General features: G+C 32.7%; 1 pseudogene; it reads right to left on the minus strand.

Annotated features, from left to right (window-relative positions):
* Window positions 1-3267: 3267 nt before the first annotated feature.
* On the minus strand, window positions 3268-7728 carry LOC129753345 (sericin-2-like; annotated as a pseudogene).
* Window positions 7729-13649: the final 5921 nt, after the last annotated feature.

Consider the following 13649-nt stretch of genomic DNA (forward strand, 5'->3'; position numbering starts at 1 on the left):
GTCGGTATTTTTCCACGCGCGCCTGTGAAACAATAAACGGGTTGACATTGCGGCACCAAGCCCGCTTGCTGGAGGTCCTTGAGCTTGTTGAATAAAGGTGCACACACAAATCTCTCCACCTTTTACCCATTGCTTCGTTCCTTCAGGGGGCTGCCGCCGTCTGCTCTTCATCAATTTGGCGTCCTGAATGGTTTCCGGTTTTTGTTTTGTCGCCACATTTTTTTTTCACTTCAACTAGCGATGCTCTGGCCAAGCAGCAAGCAACTACTTGTTGGTACTTCGCCCCAAAGAAGGACGGAAGCCGTGGGACACTCTTACACATTTTCCATTCATTTTCTTACTCTGAAAGTTAAGAGTAGTGGAAGGTGAAGAAGGCAAACAAGAGCGTGACACTTTTGCCGGATGTTGGTTATTGTGTGGAAAGCCTTGGAAGAATTTTTGCTCTCCAGTTGCTAGTTGATGAATGGAGGATGCCTTAGCTGAGAACCATTTCTTGAAAAAGCTTCTGAATGAAGAATGGTTTTCAAATATATGCCTTAATTAAACTGATACTCACACATATGATTATGTTCGTGTTTAATTGAGGTAATACGGAGTTGTTTTGAGTGTTGGCGAAAAAATCGTCACTTTGACTTGGGCACGAGATGAGATGCCTCGAGGATATGCTAAGCGAAGGGGAAATTACTAAAAAGATCTTTGGTCTATGTTTTCAATCTTAAGAATTGTTTTTACAATGCTTTTAAATTTTCAAATTAAAAATTCTGCCTGAATTCTATGTTTAAACAAACTTCGGGCAACAGAACGTTCCTCATTAGGATATTTCTTAATACTTCAAAATATTTTCAAAATCGGAGGAAAATTACCAATACAGAATCAGAACAAAATATTCTAATAATAAAGCTTGACTTTAAGGATAAAAAGGTAAACCGTACCTGAAATTCAAGTAAAAATCAGAATTTTGAATTCTGTTTTTTTTTTGTTTACAGTTTGTTTTTTTATTAAGAATTTTCAAACTTTTAAAAGTCATATCAGATGTTTAAAAAGAAAAGCTTAACTCTTTCAAAATCTAATGCTGTGCTATTTTCACTTGCGTTTCCAAGGAATTCATGATAAGATTGCAAAATAAGAATGATAAAATTGCAAAATAAGGATTAAATCACAGTTAAAAATTCCCTTGTACGGATTTATTTCACCCTCAATTTTTTATCATTCAAATTTGAATTATGAAACTTCAAATTGAATTAGATAGAGTTGCCAATCGTTGCACAGCTAACCACATGATATTGGTTTTTATGCTGTATTTGAGTCATTTCAACCGAGCAGCAATGAGCAACCTACAGTTGAAAAAGGGCAGTTTATCTTATCTCTCTTTGAAGTAATTTTAACAATTTTAGTCTTCGAGGTTTGATTTAAAACAAATTAAAAAATATAAATACAAATTAAATTCTATATACGGCAAACTTCAATTGGTGTCGTACATCTGTTTGCCCTCATCTTCGCTTAAGTGGTATGTTCTGTTCCTAATTTAGCGATGCTCTTGAGTATCATTTAACAAGCTGGCACTAATCTTGGGTCGTCTCACATCTTCTGCTGTCCATTAATGAAAAGCGTGAGTAATCAAGAACAATATTCACAAAAAAATGGGTGCTAGATTCCAAATCTTGAATTTTTATCTTGAGCTTCATCTAAAACTGGATTTTGTAGTTCATACATAGATCTTAAACAAGATCTAATGGGACCTGGTTCTTAAACGGTATCTTAAACTAGTTGAAGAACAATATCTGAGACAGCAACTTCATCTAGAATTTAATCTAGAATTAAATCTAGAACAGAATAAGGATCAAGAACCACGTTTAGATCTAGGTCTAGCACTTGGTTTGAACTTGATCTAGAACTAGCTGTGAAAATCGATCTAGGAGTAGATCATCAACTAGACCTCTTATTAGATCAAGAATTATATCTAGAATAAGATCTTGAAAAAGATCTGGAACAATATCCAAAACAAGTTTGAGAACTAAATCTGGAGTTCGATCCAAAACAAGATCTAGAAAAACATCTAGAAATAAATTAAGAACTAGATCTAAAACTAGATTTAGAACAAGTTCCAAAACAAGATCTTGAACAAGCTCTAGAACAAGATCTAAAATAAGATCCAGAACAAGATTTAGAACTAGATCTAGAACTAGATCTAGAACAATATCTTGAATTTTATCTAGAACTATGTCTAGAAATAGATCTCAAACAAGATCTAGAACCAAATCAAGAACTAGATCTAGAACTAGATCTTGAACTAGATTAAAAACAAGATCTATAACTAGATCTAGAACAAGATCTAGAGCTAGATCTAGAACTAGATCCAGAACAAGATCTAGAACTAGATCTAGAACTAGATCTAGAACTAGATCTAGAACTAGATCTAGAAATAGATCTAAAATAAGATCATGAAATTGATCTAAAACTAGATCTAGAACAAAATCTAGAGCTTGATCTTGAGCTAGATCTAGAACAATATCTAGAACTAGATCAAGAACAAGATCTAGAACTAGATTCAAAACGAGATCTAGAACTAGATCTAGAACTAGATCTAAAACTAGATGTAGAAGAAGATCTTAAACTTGATCTATAACTAGATCCAGAACAAGATCTTGAATTAGATCTAGAACTAGATCTAGAACTAGATCTAGAACTAGATCTAGAACTAGACCTAGAACAAGATCAAGAACTAGATCTTGGACAAGATCTAGAACTAGATCTAGAACTAGTTCTAGATCTAGATTTAGAACTAGATCACGTTCTAGATATAGAACAAGGCCTAAAGCTAGATCTCGAACTAGATCTAAAACAAGATTTGGAACTAGATCTAGAACTACATCTAGAACTAGATCTAGAACTAGATCTAGAACTTGATCTAGAAAAAGATCTAAAATAAGATCTTGAGATCGAGCTAGAACTAGATCTAGAACTTAATCTAGAGCTTGATCTTGAGCGAGATCTAGAACAAGATCTAGAACAAGATCAAGAACTAGATCTAGAACTAGATTCAGAACTAAATCTAGAACTAGATCAAGAACTTAATCTAGAACTAGATCTAGAACTAGATCTAGAGCTAGATCTAGAACTAGATCTAAAACTTGATCTAGAACAAGATTAAAAACTACATCTAGAACTAGATTAAGAACTAGATCTAGAAGTAGATCTAGAACTAGATCTAGAAGTAGATCTAGAACTAGATCTAGAACTAGATCTTGAACAAGATCTAGAACTAGATCAAGAACTTAATCTAGAACTAGATCTAAAACTAGATCTAGAAATAGATCTACAACTTGATGTAGAACTAGATCTAGAACTAGATCAAGAACTAGATTTAGGACAAGATCTAGAACTAGATCTAGAAGTAGATCTAGAACTAGATCTAGAAGTAGATCTAGCACTAGATCAAGAACTTGATCGAGAACTAGATCTAGAATCAGATCTAAAACTAGATCTAGAATCAGATCTAAAACTAGATCTAGAACTTGATTTTTAATTAGATCTATAACTAGATCTAGAAATAGATTTTGAACTTTATCTAAAACTTTATCTAGAACTTGATCTTAAACAAGATCTTGAATTTGATCTTGAATAAGATCTAGAACTAGATCTAGATTTAGATCAAGTTCTAGATATAAAAAGAGATCAAGTTCTAGATATAGAACAAGACCTAGAGCTAGATCTCGAACTAGATCTAAAACAAGATCTGAAACTAGATCTAAAATAAGATCTAGAACGAGATTAAGAGCTAGATCTTAAACTAGATCTAGAACTTTATCTAGACCCTGGTTGAAAACTACATCTTGAAGAAGATCTAGAACTAGATCTAGAACTAGATCTAAAACTTAATCTAGAACTAAATCTAGATTTAGATGTAAAACTTGATCTAGAACTAGATCTAGGACAAGATCTAGAACTAGATCTAGAACAAGATCTAGAACTAGATCAAGAACTTGATCGAGAACTAGATCTAGAACTAGATCTAAAACTAGATCTAAAATTAGATCTGGAACAAGATCTAGAACTAGATCTAAAACTAGATCTAGAACTAGATCTAGAACTAGATCAAGAACTGAATCTAGAACTAGATCTAGAACTAGATCTAGATTTAGATGTAAAACTAGATCTAGAACTAGATCTAGGACAAGATCTAGAACTAGATCTAGAACTAGATCTAGAACTAGATCAAGAACTTGATCGAGAACTAGATATAGAACTAGATCTAAAACTAGATCTAAAACTAGATCTAGAACTTGATGTTTAATTAGAACTATAACTAGATCTAGAACTAGATCTTGAACTTGATCTAAAACTATATCTAGAACTTGATCTAAAACAAGATCTAGAACTAGATCTTGAATAAGATCTAGAACTAGATCTAGAATTAGTTCTAGATTTAGATCTAGAACTAGATCAAGTTCTAGATATAGAACTAGATCAAGTTCTAGATATAGAACAAGACCTAGAGATAGATCTCGAACTAGATCTAAAACAAGATCTGAAACTTGATCTAAAACTAGATCTAGCAGTAGATCTAAAATAAGATCTGGAACTTGATCTAGAACTAGATCTGAAGCTAGATCTAGAACTAGATCTAGAACTTGATCTAGAACAAGATTAAAAACTACTTCTAGAACTAGATTTAGAACTAGATCTAGAACTAGATCTAGAACTTGATCTACAACTAGATCTTGAACTAGATCTAGAACAAGATCTAGAACTAAATCAAGAACTAGATCTTAAATTTGATCTTAAATTTGATCTAGAACTAGATCTAGAACTTGATCTCAAACTAGATCTAGTACTATATCTAGAACTAGATCTAGAAGTAGATCTAGAACTAGATCTAGAAGTAGATCTAGAACTAGATCAAGAACTTGATCGCGAACTAGATCTAGAATAAGATCTAGAACTAGATCTAGAACTAGATCTAGAACTTGATCTTGAACTTGATCTAGAACTAGATAAAAAATTTGAGCTTAAACTAGATCTAGAACTAAATCTAGAACTAGATCTAAAAGGAGATCTAGAACTTGTTTTTTAACTAGATCTATATCTAGATCTAGAACAAGATCTTGAACTAGATCTAGAACTAGATCTAGAACTTGATCTAGAACTAAATCTAGAACTAGATCTTGAACATGATCTAGATATAGAACAAGACCTAGAGCTAGATCTCGAACTAGATCAAAAACTAGATCTGGAACTAGATCTAGAACTAGATCTAGAACTAGATCTAGAACTAGATCTAGAACTAGATTAAGAGCTAGATCTAGAACTAGATCTAGATCTAGATCTAGAATTAAATCTAGAACAAGATCTAGAACTAGATTTAGAACTAGATCTAGAATTTGATCTAGAACTAGATCTTGAACTTGATCTAGAACTAGATCCAGAACTAGATCTAGAAGTAGATCTAAAACTTGATTTTTAACTTGAACTTGACCTTGAACTTGATTAAAATAAGATCTAGAACTAGATCTAGAATTTGATCTAGAACTAGATCTTGAACTTGATCTAGAACTAGATCCAGAACTAGATCTAGAAGTAGATCTAGAACTTGATTTTTAACTAGATCTCAAACTAGATCTTGAACTTGATCTTGAACTAGATCTAGAACTTGATTTAGAACTAGATCTAGAACTAGATCTTGAACTAGATCTTGAACAAGATCTAGTACTAGATCTAGAACTAGTTCTAGATCTAGAGCTTGAACTAGATCAAGTTCTAGATATATAACAAGACCTAGAGCTAGATCTCGAACTAGATCTCAAACTAGATATGGAACTAGATCAAGAACTAGATCTTAAACTATATCTAGAGCTAGATCTAGAACTAGATCTAGAGCTAGATCTAGAACTTGATCTAGAACTAGATTTGAAGTCAAACTTGAACTAAATCTGAAGTTCAAACTTAACCAAGAGCTATATCTTGAATTGAATCAGAACTAGATTTCAAACAAGATCTAAAAGTGGTTCTTGAACTAGATTTAACTTTATCTGGAACTAAACTGAGAACTAGATCAAGCATTTGGATGTCAGATCACGTCAGATCTTGATGGGATCTAGATCTTGAAATAAAATTAAGAATTGGATCTAGAAGTCGAATGAGAACCAGAAATCTGTAATTGGTTTTAAAATTTGAGCTGAACAAGATCAAGAACTAGACCTTTTGCTTCATCTAGAATATGATTTTTATCCAAATTTTGAACCTTATCACGAACTGGATCTTGATTTTAAACTAAAACAAGATTTATTGCTTTTTTGGAACAAGATCCTAATCTGGATACAGCTACAACTAGATCTAGAACTATATCAAAACTAGTATTTTAACTATACCTATTACTAATACTTTAACTTGATAAGAACCTAAACGAGAACTAAAAATTGAAGTAGAATTTCAACTTAAACTAAAAACTTGAACTCGAACATAATCTGAAACTTGGATTTGAACCAAAACAAAACATAAATAAGATCCAAAACAAGAACATAAGTAAGAGTGAGAACTTCTTATAGAACAACCTTTAACTTTATCTCAGTTTACTGCAGATTCAACCCTTGATACTTTACTATGCCCGTCGGCTTCCAAACTACCATTCTGATTTATATTTTAATAGTAATTAATAAATTAAGTTTTTTGAAAAAAAAAAACACTTGTTCACACCTTAGCTACCCTATCCAAAAATGATAAATTTGTAATTACAAGTACAATTTAGCCGTTTTATTAATACCAAAAATCTCCTTTCGGTAACCATCTCCGCAAAGATGTAAACCACAGGCATCGTCCATATCAAATATACAAGCGCCTGTAACTACAACTGTTGAGGAGTAAGTTGGGATACAGTTCAAGTCCTTAACCGACCTACAACAGCCAGCCAACTTACCAACCAAACAACACTAAACTGGTCAATTTTCCCTCTGCAACTTGTAACTATGGTAAAACGATAAGGGAAATTGGAGGAGGGAAAACTCGATTTCAAGAGATTTTCTCCACTCGTATATCGCAGAAAGTTTACAGACGCCCTTCGATGGCTGACCGCTGGCTGTGAGAAACGAGATACTGTATATTTTGTTTAGTTACTAAAAGGATTATCCGATTCAGGTTTGCCCTCAGATGGTAAGGTGGTTCAAGTTGTTCCTAGTTTATTAAAGGCTTTTAATCATTCTTTTCCCAAGACTCCGGGAAAAATTGTCACACATTAGTTCCTTTCCCGAAATGATTATCCAATTTCGCTACGTTTGCAAGTTGTTTAATTCAGAAATCCCACCCTAATCAATTGACCGAAGCATAGATATCGTGTTGTCCAAACCCCGTTTTGCTCCGAAAAACATAAACCCAACGTTTCGGCAAAAAGATCCACGAGACACCACCTTGGCCGTTGGTCGCCGGAGCAAAAAACCCTCCCGAATACTTCGGACTTTAACAAAGTTTATCCCACACACAAAAACCCTGTACACAAATTTTTGGCTCATATTTCACACCCGCCAGTTTCGAACCAATTTAGGACAATCCTTCTCTGGTGGCGGGTAGTGCAATCCGTACACGGCAACGCCAACGTCCGGTTGCTTCCGAGGACGCCATCTTCAACCCACGCTTTCTCCGATACAAGCTGGCTAACCCGTTCCGGTGAAGAAAAACTTCCGGCGATGTTGGAGGACCGGCAAGCAAAGGTGGCTTCGTGGTTGGGGGCGTATGCATTTTACCACAATATACGACCCCTCCGGGAAAATGGGTTTCCCGATATGATTTATGCATGGGGCATATGAGATTTCCGGTTGCAGGCTGCTTGCTGTTGTTTTCTGCACAAATGTCCGGCTGCCGACACCAAGACACAGGGACTCTGGCGCTCGATGTGGTAACACAAATTTCTGGGGTTCCAATACGAATTTGAGGGTGTGAAACCTAAGGGCAATGACGTTCATTTGCCTCTTTGGGTGTTCCTCCAGGAAAATCGGAATCGAATCGTCGAAGACTTCGACGGATTTCGATTAGCCGAGGAAGGTCTGTCCCCCTAATTGGTGTTTGGCGCTGTGTTTTGTTCTCATCGGTTCCTATTTTTGTTTATGGTTTGGGTCGGTGACTTCAATTAGAAGATTTCAGCTATCAGCTAATAACTATTTCCATTTTCCGAATTCCAATCTGATGCATTCTGCTGCTGTTATCGGACGTTTGCTAATGGTTTGATTCGTGTTTCTTTGTAGGTAATTTGGACGTCACGATTTTCCCGTGGATATTTGACCGTTTTGGTAAGAAGGTAAAGCGATGAGATGAAGTAGTATTTCCTTTTTTTTCTGATTCATGACAAATAAGCTAATTTTACCCGGCTTTGCTCGGGTTCACATAAAATAGAAGTCAAAATGAGTCGTTTGATTTGAAGAAATTTTGTTTTCATCATGACAACAAATTTGGGTCATGTTTGGCCATGTAAGCTTTTTTAGTTTTGTTAGATTTTTTTTTTAATTTCTTTTGGAATTATTTACTTTGTTTATCGTTTTCAAATTGTTGAAATACTTATATCTATAAGGTTTTTATTAACAGAAATTGATTTATAATCTTTTTCATCTTATGAAAATCCAATATCTAAGGCTTTTTAAAAATATGCGATTGACCCTTTTTGACGATTATCCCACTCTTCAAGATGAACGATATTCTCTTAAAATTCATATATTCATATATTCAAGTTTTATTTACTTAGAAATTTATAAAAAGACCTCCGTTGAAACCTTGTTAGACACTTTCTTTGCAGGTTATCAATAAATTGTACTTTTGCTTCACAATGTTTAATGATTTTTCTTAGATGTTTTAGGTTCCACTGATAGTGTTTTGAAGTTATCAATAATCGCATCATCATCCCGGAACCAAAATAACCCATTTTATTAAGTTATGTTAGAGGTGTTATTTGAGTTTTATGTCAATTTTGCTATTTTTCAGCAAAACTGTTCTGTTATTTAATTATCGTAAAAAGTAGTCAGTTGTTGAGAAAGTTGTTGTAAGACCAAAAAACTATTATAATTAATTCATTTTTTTTAATAATATTATTCACTATAAAGTTTCAAACACCACAAACAGACAATGTAAATTTCATCAATTTGAAATCCGTTTTTAATTAATTTATCGAGGAAAAGGATGTTCTCTATAAGGATTTTTTTTTTAGAATTTCAGTATATTTTAAAAATCAAAAGAATATCAAAGATTAGAATCAAAATCCCACTATGAAAAGAAATCTTCGATTTCAGAAAAAAAGCTTATCGTACTTATTTATTTTATTTAAGTAATTAAAAAAAAATAAGAATTTTATATTTTATATTTTGTATCACAACTTCGGTTTTATTTCCTAAATAGATTTCGGAATAAACATTGAGGATCTGAAAAAAAGTATTGTGCCCTTTGCACGAATTTCTCTCACGCTTAATTTACCATGTAAAAAAATAAGTTATAAAATTGAAAATGAATACATGAAGAAATTTGAAAAAAAAAATGAATGTTGAATCCGATTTGATTTCATTTCGTTCCAAATCTTTCATCTCAAATATTCATATTATTGTTGAAAACTGCAGGTTCCGTAAAGCAGAAAATTCTTCTCCAACATTCTAAATTCAAGAAAGATTGAACGCTCTTTCACACAAGAAATTTTAGCAACAAAAGTGGATTGTGTGTGGTTTTAACTATTGCTTTAATTTAGAGTTTTCAGAGCCAATACGGGATAATCAGTATTTATTGACGCTGTTTCCAGATAAAGATTTTTCGATTATATTTAATGTATGTGTATGCATGTATGTATAGTTCCCCCATCGGTAGCAAGGTCCAGCCTATGTCTGTGTGGCTTGGCCTTTCGAATTGACTTCTAGGGCTTCCACGGCCGATGGTTCGTCGAGAGAAAGCATCCAACCCTCAAAAACGTACAATGGTTGGCACTCCACTCCGCTTGCAATAATTGCTTTAGGTTATTCCTAGATGCCTTCTCTCTGGTAAATGAAATACAGTATAAATTTAATGATATATAAAAAGAAATATAATATAATATAATATAAATCATATGTCATTTAATAAATATGTAATAAAATATTGATGAATAGGAATTCACGTGGAAAACTGACAATTTTATTACTACAAAATGGAAATAAGTATGAAAAAAAAAAAATTTTAGAATATTATAATGAAAGACATATGAAATGAAATCTTAGTAATTGTAAACATATAACATTTAAAATATTTAAGCTCATGTAATAATAATGATCAGACGAATTATATTTTAATAACTATTCTACTGGGATCTCATCAGAACCTCCATAGTAATAACAATAAAAACCAGTAGATCATTAGATCTTGATTTCCTACAAAAATATGTTTTTTCTGAAACTCTGTCAGTAGCTATTTATATCAAATAATCATATTTCCCATTTAAAACCACATAAATTGTTTTTTTTAAATTTTGTGTTTAACTAATTTCTAAAGGGTTATGAAAATTTCAATTCAAATTTCATACGGGTTCAAACACGTAATGGCTTCACCTATAAAGAAAAGAAGACGCTGTCGATAATAATAGCATTATAACGAGATTCATTAATATTCTAGGATGACTTCCAATTACACTAAACATCCAATCAAATAACGACGATATTACCAATTTCTAGTTTTCCGTGCTGAAAATTAAAGCTAACTTGTATTACACATACATACATAACAAATCCTACAGTAGCTATGTAGTCTAGTATGATGATGCCTGTTTGTGTTCAATTAAACGAAGAAGCTAAAGTGGAGTAAGAGAATAAAATTGGACAGCCCTCTCTGCTCGAATGAATCTACAAGCGCTTGCTTTGATCCTATAGCAAACATCACTTTCACAACGTAATTAACTTTAAGGATGCCGGGTGCACCAAGAGACAAAACAGTAAACTTGATGATAAAACTAATTATAATCTGCAGAACCAGCCAAAATATGTTAAAATTATGAATGCAAAATAATTAATAAAATTGATGATTATTCAAAAATGTTAAAGAAAATACGACGAATCCAACGTTCCATGCTTCACGCCATCTGAGAAATGCAAGGTTCTAATTGAATCATAATTATTTTATATAGAACAGAAAATTGATTGAGGCGATGTGGTGTTGAAATTCACTGAAATGAAACTTAAAAAATACTTAGCTTTGGTCCTGAGTTGATTTTTAATCGCGTGCAAAGGCAGCATTGTGTCGAATTCCTAACCTTTTTGTTGATGTTTATCATCGACCCCCCATACTTATTCACACATATTTGTCACCCCGTTTCTTCATTATCATCTGGCTTCATAACGTGCCAACATGATCCATTCACTAACACTTACTAAATCACTCTCTTTCATTCCCACATGCTATTGAACTCTCTTCATGGCGAACTCATTGATTCTTGAGCATACGCACACTTATTGATGTGATGATTGATGATTCGTATTAACCATTTTTTTTTTGCATCAACTTTTCAATTTTTACGATTAGCCTTTATATAATTGACTTTATTTTCTGAAAACACTCTATCGCGCAGCACACCCCAGCATACCAAACACTTCCCGTTTGTTCCCCCATCCAATACGAAATTAACAGCCACCGTTTAAGAAACGCTGATTAACTTTTTCTACCCGTATTCTTTCAAATCGAACATCAAATAATCACATCCAACTAGTTAAACCTTTAAACCCATCATCGTTTCTTCCCTTTGTTGAGGTAAACGTAAAATTGAACTCAAAAACAGCGCACAATTAAATTTTCCACTTAAACAGACCAGATTGACGCGCACGAAAAACTCGCGTATCGGCATAATGCGGAGCGAAAAAAAAACACGACCGTTCAGCTTGAAACTCAGAGCGCGAATGAGATTTTTCGATTATATTTAATACATAAATATTCGCGAACAAAAAACATGGCTAATTAATTTACATTTTTCCAAGATGCAATGAGAACTGATTTTCAATTACTTGGGGGCGCTGAATCTGAAATTGTTAATAGTTTGTTTTTTTTTATCTGTTTTTTTTTTTGGTATACCTTTAGTAAATAGGTAAAAATTCTTTAAAAAAAACTATTTTGCAATTTTTCGTCAAAATCGCCAAATGTTTAAGAAATAAAGGTTTTCACTTCAGGTTATTCCAAAACGATTCAAATCTTCAGTACCTTAAAATAATTAACTGAACAAAACTTCCGTGTGTAATAAGGCTATGATCATTTAGAATTCGGACAGTTACAAATGTGTGTATTTTAAAAACTATTCATTTGATCAAAAAACGTTCTATGTAGAAAACTAAGGTGGGGATATGACATTCAATGTAAAAATATTAAAAAAAATTTATCAATGTTTTCCAGAATACTCTTTTTTTTCATGAAATCACTTTTATATCTTTGCACACTTTTTTAAGCCATGTTTTGTTCTATCATTTTTACCACAGAAGGAAAACCTGTGCAAAATCATGATATTTTACACAAACTCACCTGGAAAAAGCAAATAGAATCTGGTTGGAACTTTTTCATGAGAAGGCATTTCGAAGAATTTGATCTCTTAAATCCGGTTTCTTTGTCCATCAGAACACATCTGTGCAAAATTATTTGAACCATGTCTTTTTGCATCGTAAATATCTCAAACGTAAACTTAAAAATCTGGCAATAACAGACATGATAGTCCTTTTCATAACCAACACAACGCTGCTAAAGTTTTGCATATCCGATTCCTAGTAATGTTAACACATTATCACCGCTGGTTTTTATGATTTAATTGAATGATTAATGGCATTTCGGTCAACTATACATTCTAATAGGATGAATATCGAATGAAAGTAATGAAAATTATAGACGGATAGATTAGATTAGGAAACATGAAAGCTGTTGAAAAACCTTTGATTTAAGAAAACTTCTTGCCGCACAAGACCATTTGTCCCGCACCGTGTCATTGCGGGACTAATGGTCTTGTGCGACAAGAAGTTTTCTCAAATATTCCTAATCTTATCTATCCGTCTATAATTTTCGTTACTTTCATTTGATATTCTTCCTATTAGTTCACCGAAATGCTATTAATCATTCAATTAAATCATTTCTAGTGATGTCGCTATCACCGAAATGATGTGTCCGGATACTAAATGACCATAGCTTTATCAGAAATAGTTTTAATGGTATCTACATAAACTTATAATATTCTAAAAATTGTTTAACTGATTTTTTTAAAGCATTTTATCTCCTAAACAAGATAATATAGCCAAAACTTGTATCTTTTTTTCCGGAAATTCGCCACAATCGAAGAATTAGGCTCATCTTTTGTTTTTAATGTAGGTAAGTTACTTCATCAATTAGCAAGGATCGATTGCACTCTGAATTGATTGATTTAAAAACATCAAAACGCCATATCCTTTAAACAATATAGAGGTGGTAGACATAATCTTAAAACAAAAAATCAAGTTTAGGACACAAAAATCTTCCTAAATCTGTTTTTAGATCGTAGACACCAAAAATGTGCCTATGTTTTAATTTTTTCTCAGCAAAACTCCAGTTTTAAATTTTTAGTAGAAAATCCATTGTGAAATTGAAATTTTGATTATTCAAATCAAAATTTATTAAGACTGTTCATTAAAAAAAGTAGTTACTACCAGAAATCAATA

Source organism: Uranotaenia lowii, chromosome 3, assembly GCF_029784155.1.
Source record: "Uranotaenia lowii strain MFRU-FL chromosome 3, ASM2978415v1, whole genome shotgun sequence".
NCBI lineage: Eukaryota > Metazoa > Arthropoda > Insecta > Diptera > Culicidae > Uranotaenia > Uranotaenia lowii.